Here is a 14,171-nt window from a genome sequence, read left to right as displayed (position 1 = left end):
GGTTCTTGGACCACACTAATACCTCATATCCCCACTTAAGAGCACAGCCTCTAAAGTTGGAGCATCATTCATTTAACCATCAATCACTTTTGAGCACCTACTATGTTCCAGGCAATTAGCTAGTGCTATGAGGATGAAGTCATGGATAAGATGTATTCTCTATTCCCAAGATATTTCAGGTCTAATATATTCTGTTCCTTTAGGTCCCAAGGCCTCTTAAAGATTCTAAGGATCAATAAATGCAGGTTTCAGAACCCAGATCTGCATTTTCACCTCAGATAAGATTACTGCTATGACTGGGAGGAAATAAGAGGTACTCGCTGAGTCAAATCGACATTCTAATTCAAGAATAGTGGGGTGTGGTTGACAAAGACAAGCTCTGAGAAGGGATAAAGTATCCAGATAGGACCAGATGCCAGAAGGCAGAGGCCAAGCCCTCAAAGGAGTCACCCAGGGTCAGTGAACGTTTGTCAGAAAAGAACGGAGAAAGGGGAGTACATGGGTGAAAAATTGTCTTTACCTCTTAACTGGGAAGATATAGTAGGAGAGAGTGGGTAAAAGTGAATTTGAGCCTCAAGGATAAAAGGTGCTGGATAAGAGTTCAGTTGGTATTACCTTTCCCACTGTGAGGGGTCACTGAGGCAGGAAGAGTCCAGACACGTCCCAGTGAAAGGAAATGAATCAATGTGAGGTTGCCTGTCTTCTGTGATGAATGTAGGTTTTACACACATCATTAACTACACAGAGGGCAGAGAGACAAGGTGTCTGCCAAATGAAGCAGCTCTTTAAAATCTATTGCTCAGAAAAGGTGCATCACAAGAATAGGAATGGAGAGCAAAACGGGCAGCTTCTGGTCTTAGCCAGGGAAGGAAAGGTATTGTGTGCCCTTCTCCAAGATGGCTGAAGTACCTCCTGATTAGGGATGCAGAGGAGTAAGGGGAAGGCATCAGGCCCCCATGAACATGGAGCTCTGGAAATTCAGCTCAGCTGGAAGAAGGAGTCCAAGGCACAGACCAAGAGCAGTGCTGGGGCTAACTGCAGTGCGAAATCAGGAATTGAATTCCTTCCCAAAGGAAAGCAGCGCTGCTGGGTGGTCAAGAGGGAAAGGTGGGGCAGGTGGGAGCAGCACTGGCTGCACACATGGGCTCAGGAGTCCTATAGCCAATGTGGTATGATTCCAAGGGCCAAAGGAAGACTTCCTGTTTGAAATAATACTTCCCACTCCTCAACTAGAGCTTAACATTCCTTTAAAGTGGGACATAGACTTTCCTCCATAATTAAAGGTATGGCTTATAATTAAAGTATCCCTGGGAGAGTTAAATTCACATTAAGAATAAACTCTAGATGTTTTCTTAAGAGTAGTGTTGGAAGAGACACAATTATGAGTCTGATGGAAGAAAGAAAGTGCACAGAAAAAGGAGGTGAGGGTCTGGAAGGCAGACTTCATGGTTCTCAGTGGCCAGCCTGATGCTGTGGTTGGTTAGGGATGCTGGATTTCGCAAAACAAAGAAACACCAGGATGTTCAGTTAAATTAATCTGAAATTCAAACATAACTGTGTCCTGTATTTTATCTGGCAACCCCAGGCCAGTGGGCAGCTCTACCTCGTTGCCCACTCAAACCCCTCCATTATCCTTGCCTTGTAGATTCCCTGAGCCTTCACCTGTAGGTGTGAGGACAGCTGGGGACAAGGGTGAGGAATGGAGAAAACAGAACCACTGTGAGGAATATACGTTATTGAGACTTGGAAGCGTAAACTCCTGGAGAACCCAGATGATGTCATTTCTCTGCATCCACGGTGCCTTGCATAATGCGTGATACAGAGCAGTGTGGTCAACACAAATATGTTGAGATTCTAAAAAAATGTTAATAATAACAAGCACGTATATAGTGCTTACCAAACCCAGGGTCTCCTCTAAGCCCTTCACTGAAAAGCCGTGATGATGCGTAAGATGTGGTACAAGTGACCTAAAAGGGATGAGTGCCAGTAAAAGGAAGAACTTGTCAGACTTGCTTTTTAATTAAGTGGATTCTTTAATTATTAATGTACAATCCTTCTTCTTGGAAGGTGAGCTGTCCAGGCCTCATCCCAGATTTCCATTCAGCTCTACAGCTCCTCCTCCTCTTAAAAAACAAAAGTAGAAACAAAACCAGCTGTGTTGTCAGTTCTTCTCTACCTCCCTTCTATAACTACTCTCATCTCTGCTCTTCAACGACACCTCACACCCCCTCAACCAGGCCCCTCATACACTCCAGAATGCAGATACATAGGCAGGAGTGCAAAACAACTCATTGTTAAGAGAGTAAATAGCTTTTGAAATAATTTCTTAATGTTTTTTCCAAATAGAGGTGATGTGGGGTTACACGGGATTTGGATTATGCAGTCTTCTCCTTGCCTCCATTCACAGAGAGCCCCAAGCCTTGTCTGCATAGAAATAGGCAAACATAAAGTGGCAAAGGATTAGTTAGTTAAACCATGGGCATCTCTAGCCTGACATGAATTGGCTGCAGATTTGCCAAACAGAGCACTTGGAAAGTTTGGTTTCATTACATTCACCAAATTAGGACCAAGGAAACCTCAGGACAATTTTAGGATTGAAAAAGTAGGTTTGGAGCAACTGCTACTACTTTTTTACACTTCTTTGGTTTTTTAGGAAGAATCTCAAATGTTTTCCATCAGGACCCTTCTTCACTCCTACCACTTCCATCCTACCCCAATGAAACCCCCAGTGGGGAGAGCTGGCCACACATGGTTCTGATTCATTTGCATTTAACTCACCAAAATATTGTTTAGACAAAGCAACTTGCTGTCCAAGGAGTCTTTTATGAGCTGATGTTATAAGCCTGGCTTAAGCCTATTGCTGTGATTGGGGAGTTTCTTTCATTTTCTTTGAACTGAGAAGCTGCCAGTCCCAAGCCAGCCCAAAACCAGAGCAGGCCTGAGAAGCTGCATTTGTCATGTATTCCTTGGATTGCTTGTTTAATTCTGGAATCCAGTAAGCTCCAGGACATCCCCTAGTTGGTGAAAAATAGATGATACTGAACCTCTTAATCTCAAGTTTGTGTGCCAGATGTGTAGTAAGCCAAACACTGAGATGTGAGTGCTTGGAGATGGAGAAAAATTTATTTGAATTGGCCAAGACGAGAAGGAGGGAGCATGGGTTCTCACAAATCCACCTTAAAAAGAGAAGAAAGCTGGGGGTTTTATAGAGCTAAGGGGCTTGACAGGAGGAGTTTCAGAGAAACAAAGGAGTAATCCTTGTTTCTTTCACTCCCGATAAGCCCCTGGGCAATCTGACTTCTGGGCTTCAATGACAGCTGGGGGCTGGTTATCTGGTGATCCTTGAAGGCATTCTCTTCTGTAAAACAAATTCATAAATCCTTGTGACCCTCGAGTTACTCCTCAGGTTAAACAAGAAAACAGCAAATTAACAAGATCAATTTCTTTTTATAACAAGGTCAAAAGGTAATCTTATTGAATATTTACAGTAACCCTCAGTTACCTGGCTTTATAGACTCTGAGTCATATTTAAGGGCGTCACTCTGGTGCAGTCAGCAAGTCTAGATTGTGAATGCATAATCTCTACCACCAAGATTACCTGGAGTCTGTCATTGCACTTCATTTTTGCTGCTTCCGCTCTGGACCAGTTCGGTGTCATTTCTCACCAATATAATGAAGTGGCTTCCCTGCCTGACATGTACAAATCCTCATGCTGCCCCTGCTCTGACCACATCAGTCTCATGCTCACGGCCTACTTAGGACTTCTTAAATAGGGGTGCATGCAGACTTGAGGGATGTATGATTAAGTTCCAGGGGTGAAGCAAAGTCACAAGAGAAACATGGAATATCTTTCCAACAGCATCAAGTCTACTTAAAAATTGAGGAAAATGTTATTATTTTATGTTTTAAAAACCTGCAGAGGTATGGAGTAAGATACAAAATTATCATCCATTCTAAAGATAAAACATGAAGACTCAGGGAAATTTTAAGCTGGAAGTACACTACTTTGAATTAAATCTCTAGGCCACCAAGAATTATACATTCATTGTCTTCTGCCATTAGTATATGTGGGTAAAAATTTGAGAGGGCCTAGAGTAGAGCACCCTTCCTCCTCAACCTGTCTATCAAAGCCCATCACACCCCATACCCAAACTCCAATCTACCCACACGCACCTTGCTATTTAGATAAATAGGACAATTCCTCATTCTCCAACACATTCCCACTCTAGATGTTGGTTCTTTATAACCAGAATGCCTTTATATTTCCCAGTCTTTGCCTGACCTAATCTAGATCTTCTAATTCCATATCCATTTTTCTTTCAATTATAAACACATTCTTTATCTGCCTCAGAGCCCTGGTCATGGTCCTTATGTTCTCAAGGAATATTCATTGAGAAGTTGTTGATTGAACACAATTACTCAGCCCCTGAGGTGTGCAGAAAGGAATAACATCTCTCTGCTCTTAGAAAGCAGTAAAGGGGACAGGATGGTGCTAAGTGGAGAGTTAAAGAACTTTTCTACTACCTATTGTTTTCTTCAACTTCAACAAGTCCCAAGCCATGTTTCTAGAATGAGGAGGAAGAGATTGGGATGAGGGCAGGGATTCAGAGGATGTGTACAACTTTATCTAGATGGGGATTATGATGCAAAAACTGGGGAGAAAGATGGATGAAATGGGTTGCAAACTGGCACCCTGCAAACATGTTCCCCCCTTGACATAATATTTTTTTAAATTCGAGAATTAAAAAAAATAAATCTAGAATTCCTGATTCCCTTGAAAAATCTGGATTGATTAGTGTGATATCGTGATTTATAATAAGAAGTATATATTTGGTCTTTGCCCCTGTTTCTAGCAGAACTCCTAAAATTCTTGAAATTTCCTCTGTGATGACAGCGATAAAGGTGTCCTTTGTTATGTTACTGAGGTGACTCTTGGACCACACCTAAGGATGGGGGCTGATTGCCTAGGGAACTAACCTTGTGATTAGAAGGTTGGAACTTTCAGTCTTACCCCCTGACCTCCAGGAGGGGAGAGGGGCTGAAGATTGAGTTCAATCACCCGTGACCAATGAGTTAATCAATCATGACTATGTAATAAAGCCTCCATAAAACCCCAAAAAGATGGGATTCGGAGAGCTTCCAGGTTGGTAAGCACATGGTGATTTGGGAAGAAAGCACGGAAGCTCTAAGCCTTTCCCCTGTACCTTGCCCTATGCATCTCTTCCATCTGGCTGTTCCTGAGATATATCCTCTTATAATAAACCAGTGATCTAGTAAATAAATTGTTTCTCTAAGTTTTGTGAGCCACCCTAGCAAATTAATTAGAGCCAAGGAGGGGGTCGTGGGAACCTCTGATTTATAGCTAGTTGGTCAGAAGGACAGGTTATAACCTGGACTTGCCACTGGCATCTGAAGTGGAGGGAGGTCTTGTGGGACTGAGCCCTTAACCTGTGGGATCTGATGCTATCTCTGGGTAGATAATGTCACAATTGAGTTGAATTCTAGGACATCCAGCTGGTGTTGGGAAATTGCTTTTTGGTGGTATACGGAAACCCCACCCCCCCACAACTGTTGGAATTGGGTGTAGAACCCAAATAGTTAGGGACTCTGAGCCAGCTTCGCTGCCAGCCAACAGTGGGAGCGAGCCTCAGCCACCATCTTCAGATGGGGTCTGGACTGGCCACTTCTCCCCAGTGCCCACAACTCCTCCTCATAGAGACGCAGTGCACTTCCCTACGAGCATTTCAGTTGGCTGTCCTGCTACAGGGGATGGACAGAAACAATGAGAAATGCCACTGGTAGAAATTCTGAGGAGTTGCCAGAAAAATGAAAAGTGATTGCTTAGAGACAGAGAAGAGCACAGGCAAGAGCCTAGGTAGAGGTGTGTTGGGAGATTCTTTTCTGAGGTAAGTCATTCAGCCTCTTTATTCCACCGCTTCTCTCTTAAAAAAGCATCGCACATATTAAACACCTCTGCTGTTGTCCCAGGAACGGTCCTCAGGCTCTGAGCCATGGCTTGGGACTTGTGCGCCAGCAGTGCTCGCCCCTGCCTCCTCTCAGGACCTCAGCTTTGAAGCACCTGTCGTGTCTCCCCTTTCTTGATTTGCCCAGAGCCACATTAGAGCTTCTTCCACCTCTGAACTGTCCAGATTCAGACTTTTTGCTCAATCCATTTCGAGGACTATTAGAAAAATCCATCCAAGATCAAATCTCTCATCTCTTTTCAAAATAGCCTCTAATGCTAGTGGGGGAACAGAGCCAAGCTTCTCCCCTCCCCTGACCCTAGAAACAGGGGCTTACCCCTGCCTCTGACCCATTCTCAGCCCCAGCCAGTCTTCTGAAAAGGGGACTGCTTTGTCCCCAAGCTTCTCATTTCACCTGTCACAATGGGGAGAGAGGCAGGGGCTGATAGGGATCCCCCAAGGAGCTATCTGACTGTTAGGCCAGGCCTGGGCCATTCATAAACAGGCCATTCCCAGGGCCTCAGATTACAAGATGGGGAGATGGATGAGGGGCCTTCTGACCAGGCAGACACGGCACGGACTCTCCATTTCCCTCTTCTGGCTGTTTTCTTCAGAACTAAGCAGCTGCTGTCTCTGAGGAAGCTGGAAGCTGCCGCCTCCCGTCTCTGAGGGCCAGTGGGTGGGCGAGGGAGGATTACAGATAGAATTGCTAACAGATTGGCATTGCTTTTAGGTCTTAGTCCATAGTGAAATCCAAGAGAGAGCTCCCCTTTGCTGGCTTCAAAGATGACAAGCAGAAGCGTTCCACCTCTTTTTACTACTCTGTTTTTTCCATGCTTCCCCCCTCCCAGCACACACAATAATAAAGCATCATAGAATTTCAGAATTGGAATATATTTTAAAAGCTTTTGGCCTACTGACTCTCCTCACGTCACATATGGCAAAACACTCATGGGAAGAGGTACAGTGGCTTGTCCAAGGCCACACACTGGAAAGTGTCAGGAGAAGAATGGGAACTGGGCACTGCTAACTTCTTTCTTCTTTTCCAGTGGTTCCCAACGTTCCATCATGAGCATACAACTTGCATCATTTTTGGCATATCTGCAGACACCTGTGCTATTACTTAATACTTCTTCTTTAGCCAGACGCCTTTTTACTTAAGTGTAGTTACTTTAAAAGGAAACTATATTGCTAATGCCAATGAAAAAACAACATTATTTGCCTTAAATATTGGAGATGAAAAGGCAAATGTAATTAATGGAAAACAGTGTTATGGAACCAGCTGGATATTGTGATCTGTTGAGAGCTCTCACGCCAAGACCCATTTTGGGGAGGTTAAAATGGGAGCTAAGGGTTTGAGAAGAGGTAAGGAGATCCTGGCACCTGACTGAGATATTGTCTTTGAAGGGTAGAAGGAGAATTGAAATGGGAGCAACCTTCCGGAAAACCATTAATGCCTCTCCATGATCCAGCAGAGTTTTCTCGAAACACCTGTGGGGGATGTTCCCCACTTTGGGATTGCTGCACCAGAGGGTGCTGCCTTCAGAAGGAGCGTGGACCTCTTGCCCTGCTATTTTTGCTTTTGGGGCGTAGGGCTCCGCAGATGCGGAAGACAGACACAATATTCCTTTCACATTTCAAAAAATACGGACAGTGGTTCCTATGAGGAACAGACGTTTTGATGTTGGTTTCATTGTCAATTGCTGGAATTTCTCATAAATTTCTTATTAGGAACATCATGGAGAGGGAAGCAGGGTCAAGGAGAGTGATTAAAAAAGTTCTTGGCTCTGAGAGATAATTAAATGATCTTCTGTGCACTAGATATCCTCTATCTCCTCTTTATTGCTGTCCCCATAAGCAACAGTGTGACCCGCATCATTTCTTTATTAGTCACGGATGACAGGAATAAACAGGATCCCCTCCTCTGTAGGAATATCAACATTCTATACATGATCTGAGACTCAAGCTCCAGGTGAAATCAGGTCCATTTCAAGCATAGCCTGGAGTTGTAATCTTAGTATTATCACAACAAGTAAGGACTACGCCATGGCAAACGGTTCTTAATCACCTGCCACTGTGCTGGGTGGGGTCACAGAAATAAATAGTGCAACATAATGCATCGTGTCTGTACTTAGAGCAGCTTTTGTAGTTGAGACAAATTTCATTCATATAAAAGGGTAACAAGGACACGCATACTATGCACAGGCTGATGGGTGGGTCTAGTGAATGTTCTGGAAGCCTGGAAGAGGGAGTGAGGCCAGGGCTTTGAGGGGGCAGGGGAAGCTTTGTGGAGGAGGTAGGATTTTTGCAGGACTTCTTTCTCCCTATTTTCGTCTGGTCTTCCTCCTGCCCCTTCATACCCTCTTCTGAATGGGTGCAAAGTCTGCACTGGCGGAGAGCTGGGGGCTGACTCTCGCCCCTGGCTGTGGGCTGAACAGGCATCCCGGAAGCCTGTGGTAGTGGGAGGCTGGCCAGGTGGACAGCGCCCACGCTGCTGCCTGTGAGATCCTCAAAGACAGATTTACCAGTTGCCAAATTCTCCTTGTAGCCCACTCTCCTCCCTGAGGCCCTGCACAGCAATTCTTGAGGACTAGTGAGGGAAGGAGAGGGCTCAGAAAGGGCAGGTGAAGCAGCATCAGACAGAAGCTGCGGGGCTCCAGAGGACCGCCTCGGGCAGATCCCCTCAGTCTCCTGAGCACAGATTCCGTCTGCCTCTGCAAGGTCCTCAGGCCGGAGAGGGAGACAGGCTGACAGACTGGCAGTTTTCACCCCTGTAGGAGCGCTCTGCTGACCTATGTCATGCTGCCCGCTGGGGCTCCCGGGGATCAGAAGTCGGTGCCAGCTCGGCCACTGACCCTCCTTGTCCTCATCTGCCACAGTCACCAGTTTTTTATGAAGATCTCTATTCCAGATTTGAAGGAAAAATGAGAGAATGAGGCAAAGAGGAGAGAGGGAAAAATAGACATAGAGATAGGGAGAGGGAGAGAGAGAGGGAGACGAGGAGACAGGGAGATAAACAATGTAAAGAGGAAAACTTTTCCCGGTGTAGACCGGGAAAGCGGAAGCTCAGGAAAAGGGCAGACAGATATGTTTGTTAGGGAATCATTGCGTGTTAAAGATCAAGGGAACAGACAAGACTGTCCCTTCTGCCTCCGGACCTTCTGGTGGGGCTGCATGTGCCATATTCAAGTTTGATGCTTTCAATCTCTATCGATAAACATTGACTATGCAAATTTCTCATGCCCAGCACTGTACTTGGGAAAGATCGGGGTTACCAGGAGTGCATCTACGTTTTGATAGGCATGACGTTACACAGTTTTGGAAACATAGTGCAAAAATCATACACACAGAATTAAGAACAAAAACATATTTATTTAGAAGGAGAAATCATAATGAACTAAATGTTTTAAAAAGCTGACATCTACAACAAACGTCCTAAAATCCAGGAAACTAACAATGTTTTCATTAATTTACTTCTTGACAAAGTGTTTTTCCCCCCTACACTCTCTTCAATCACCTCTTCATTTGACAACCTTGTGAAACCATTTTCTACAGAGAGAAAGGAAAGACCATTCAGCTTTTCCTCCAGCACAGTTGATGGAAATTTGTTTTTTAACAGCGAGGGTTAGGATGCACAGAACACGTGAAGCCACGCAATGGAAGGACCCGCTCTTGGTAGTACTGCCATAAGTGTAGGCCCCACCAATACAGGATTCCAATACATTTTATTTCTGTCTGAGTCCCATCAAAAAGGAAAAACGTCTCGTGTACTTATAATTATATATTCTGCGTTATTGGGTGCAAATTCACTATTGAAAGTGTATCATTAGTGGATAGATGAAAAATTTGTCTTTAATTAAATTTATTTTGTAGAATTAAATATATCCTAAATATCCAACAATGGAGAATTGGTTAACTATGCCAATGTTCCACTATTATATTCTTCAGTCATTTAGTATAATTTTTGTGGACATATATTGTTGGCCTAAAAAGATTTTCTTTATACGTTAAATAGATAAAAGGCACATTATAAGGGTATAATCTCACTTTTTAAAATTTTAAAAATATATATGTGTATTATATGTTATATCTACATCTAAATCTATTTATATGTATATCTACATCTACATCTGTATCTATATCATCTATATATCATCGCCATAGGAAAAATTAAGCATAGAAAATATCTGAAAGATTATATAGCTTGGTATTAGTAAGAGCAATTTCTCTAGAAAGATGGTAGTGAAATTTTTTCTTGTCTATTATTATATTTTTCTGTAATGATTATGTTAATATTGTAACAATAGAAATATAAATAAAATTTTTTAAATGTATAATTTTTTAACAAACTCAAGTAGCTTCTCTCTTCCTCCACTCAGCCAATTACAGGTATAAACGAACTCTGGGAATTGAAAGTTAAGAAACAATGACTCAAAAAAAAAGGGAATGGGCAGAAAAGTGAGTGTGTGTGTGAGTGTGTGTGTGTGTGAGAGCATGTGAGTGTGTGTGAGACTGTGTGTGTGTGTGTGAGAGCATGTGAGTGTGTGTGAGAGCGTGTGTGAGTGTGTGAGAGCGTGTGTGAGTGTGTGTGTGAGTGTGTGTGTGTGAGAGCATGTGAGTGTGTGTGAGACTGTGTGTGTGTGTGTGAGAGCATGTGAGTGTGTGTGAGAGCGTGTGTGAGTGTGTGTGTGAGAGCATGTGAGTGTGTGTGAGAGCGTGTGTGAGTGTGTGTGTGAGAGCATGTGAGTGTGTGTGAGAGCGTGTGTGAGTGTGTGTGTGAGAGCATGTGAGTGTGTGTGAAGGAGGGCGTGTGTGAGTCCGTGTTTGTGTGTGGGGGGGTGTGCCTCCATCTGGGGGCTGTACAAGCAGCTATTCTGCATTCGGTTCTCACACCAAGCTCAGCTCTGCCACTCACATCACTGAAATCCTGGTGAACAGTCTTCAGCCTCCGCTTTGCTTCAGTCCCTCAGCCCACTTTACAAGCCCCAGAGGCTGGGGAGAGGAGACAAAGGGATCCCTCCCAATTTGACAGGGCGTATTACCCTAAGGGAAAGGAGATGCTTCTGTCCCTGCCCACTGTAGGGGCTTTGGAGACAGGGTGAAGGGCAGGGTCGCCCTTGTTCTCCTGAGTGGAACCCTACAGAAGGAGGTGTAAGTGGAGTTGCAGATACCAAAATGAAGGAAGGGCAGACGCTAGTGAACGCCTCAGAGCTTCCCCTCCCATCGTCCCATCCCTAACTCAAACCCCCTCCTAGGTGCCGTTAATAATCCAAGGAAGAGTTCAACGTTCAGTTTCCGGGACAGTCTTTGAGCCCACAGGCCCACCACACAGACACCCAGCAGTCCCCTTGCTGCTGCCCAGAAGCCCTCCAGGAGGCTGAGTCGGCTGGGGAGAGGGCTGTGATGGGCAGTGCCAGGCCCCCTCCTCACCTTCCCCAGACGTCTCTGGTTTCCGACTGAGGCTCCCTTCAGAAAGGAAAAGAGGTGGACATGTGCCTCTGTTTTGGAGTAGTGACCTCTGGGCTCCCTCCCCTGGCTCTTCCCCAGCCAGAGTTGTTCTCCCCAGAGGAAAGCCCAGGACTTGGGCTGAGCCTCTCCTTGCAGTCTAACTGAAGTGAAGTCTCCAGGAGCCTTTAAATCACTGTTCCCTCAATCAAACCTGGCAGGGTTATTCCAATTGCCTTCAGCCCATCGTCATGCCTACGTTAATTCACGAAATACAGCAATCGCCCTTACCGACGGTGTCGCTTTCCACTGTTTCAGTTACCCCGAGACCTGAATCACCCCTTTGTCCAGCAGATCCACGCTGTGTGAGCTACCTGCCCATTAGTCATTTAGTAGCCGTCTTGGTTATTAGATGAACCTTCGTGGTATCTCAGTGCTTGTGTTCAAGTAACCTTTATTTTGCTTAACAATGGCCCCAATGTGCGAGAGTAGTGATGCTGGCAATTCAGATATGCCAAAGAGAATCCGTAAAGTGCTTCTTCTAAGTGAGAAGATAAAAAATCTCAACGTAAGGAAGGAAAAAGAATCGTGCGCTGAAGTTGCTAAGATCTATGGTAAAAATGAATTTTCTATCTGTGAAATTGTGACGAAGGAAAAAGAAATGTGTGCTAGTTTTGCTGTTGCACTTCAAATATGGACGTATAGGAAAAACATAGTATATGTAGAGTTCGGTACTACTTGGGTTTCAGGCATCCACTGGGGGTCTTGGAATGTATCCCTGCGGATAAGGGCGGACTACTGTGGTTCTCGAGTCCCTGATCTGTGCCAGGTACTGTGCCTAGCTCTGGGTGGGGGGGAAACAGCGGAAAACAGCATAGAAAATATCCTGTCCTCTGTCCTACAGATCCCCATTTTGCTGTCTATGGGTTGGATGACATGTGCATGATGGTTCTGTCCCCCAAACACCCTGTTGGTGCAAAGTCCTTCTGATCACCACCACCCTGGCTGGGGGAGGTTGTGATGGGGACTGTTCTACTGTCTTCATTATGCTCCTTACCCGCTTCCCCCTACAGTCCCAGTGGAATAAATGAAGAAAATTCCAGGATTTGGCCAAGATTCCTTTCCCAGAATGAGCAGCCACCCACAGTACACTTATAAGTCAAAATCATCCTATTCTTGAGGTCTGACATATGTGGGTCTTTTATAAAGTCCTTGGGTCAGAGAATATGAGAGCCAGCATGGGTTGAAGTTTTAAGGGGGGACTTGTATTATTCCTTTTGTACAGATGATTGTTCTCATACCTGCTTTCTCCCTGATCATCTCACCCTCTCTCTGCCACCTTTCAATTCATTTCTAAAATCGCTTCTCCTCCAAGAAGCCATCTGGGCCTAACAGGCAGGAAGAAGCATACTCTGACTCCACTAACTTAGGTCCACCCTCTGAGCCTCCCTCTGCCTCCTCAGGCTGAGCTGGGGGCTCAGAAAGTGAGAGGGCAGGCACTGCAGCCTCCTTGACTTTGGACCGTTCCCACTGCAATTCCAAATCAGATGAAGAATGACGCTTATCGGGATATGAAACATTGGTTCCCAACAGAAGGGAGAAACCTCCACACATTTGAAATTATTATTCTTTCCTATAAGAGAAGCAACCCTCATCCTGCTTTCCCTCGAAGCTGAGGTCTGCCTGTGGTCAGCTATGAAGGAGAGAAGTTCAGTCGTCATCTGGTCATTCTGACGGTTTACGGTTTAGGGCACTCAGGTCACGTCAGACTCAGGGCAACCAGGACACATCTGACAGGGTAATTTGCAGAACAAATTTCAACCTGACATCTTAGGGTATCTTTTTGGAAACTGCTGCTTCTTTTGCTGTGAAAAAGTAGGCCTCTGTTTTATTTTTTAAAAAATTTTGTCTTTCGTTCATTGTAGAAACTTTGGAAAATTCCCAACAGCACAAATATGCATAAACATCTGCCATAATACCACCCGCCTGAGATAAGGACTTTCTTTGTGTCTACACATATCCCATCACTTTCCTCTATGTGTGAATTCCCCAGCTGCCTCAACACCTTGCCCAAACCCTGATGCCCCTACTGTGCAGACGCTCTCTTCCCACTGTTCCTCTCTCCAAATAGATAACATAGATACAACCTAGAAAGTTGAGATGATACTGTATGTAGCATATTGCAACCTACATTTCTTGCTTAATAATGTCAAGATCAAATCCCTCTCATTGTAATTAAATTTACCTGCAACAGTTTTTATGACTACATAGGATTTCATCACACAGTTGTACTATGACTGAATTAACCATTCCCCCCCTGTTCATTTAGTTGGCTTCCAATGCGCCAATGTCACTAATGTTACAAATATCACCACAGCGAGCAACCTTATAAACACATCATTGTGAACATCTCTGATTGTTTTCTTCCAATTTGTTCCTAGAACTAAAATTCCTGGGTCAAAGGGAATAAACATCTTCACAGCTTTTTGCACATGTTGTGAAGTTCCAAGAGGCCTCCTTTGAGTGGAGGGGCAGTGTAATAAAGACACCTCTGGAACACTCCAGGCAGAGGCTGTGGGTGGAGTGGCCCTGATGTTGACAGCCATTTCCTACCAGGTGGCCAGTGCCAAATAGGGATCTTGAGCCCATCGGGAAGGTGGAAGCAAAGATGAAACTCAGCAGAGCTTCCCATTGTATCCACCAAGAAAGGGTGGGCTGGGGGTAATGGCATGAGGCTTAGGGCTCAGACATTCTGAGAATTAG

This window comes from Ceratotherium simum, chromosome 17 (assembly GCF_057802395.1).
Source record: "Ceratotherium simum simum isolate JZ-2026a chromosome 17, ASM5780239v1, whole genome shotgun sequence".
In the NCBI taxonomy this organism is placed as follows: Eukaryota; Metazoa; Chordata; class Mammalia; order Perissodactyla; family Rhinocerotidae; genus Ceratotherium; species Ceratotherium simum.
Note: the sequence above shows the minus strand (reverse complement) of the source record.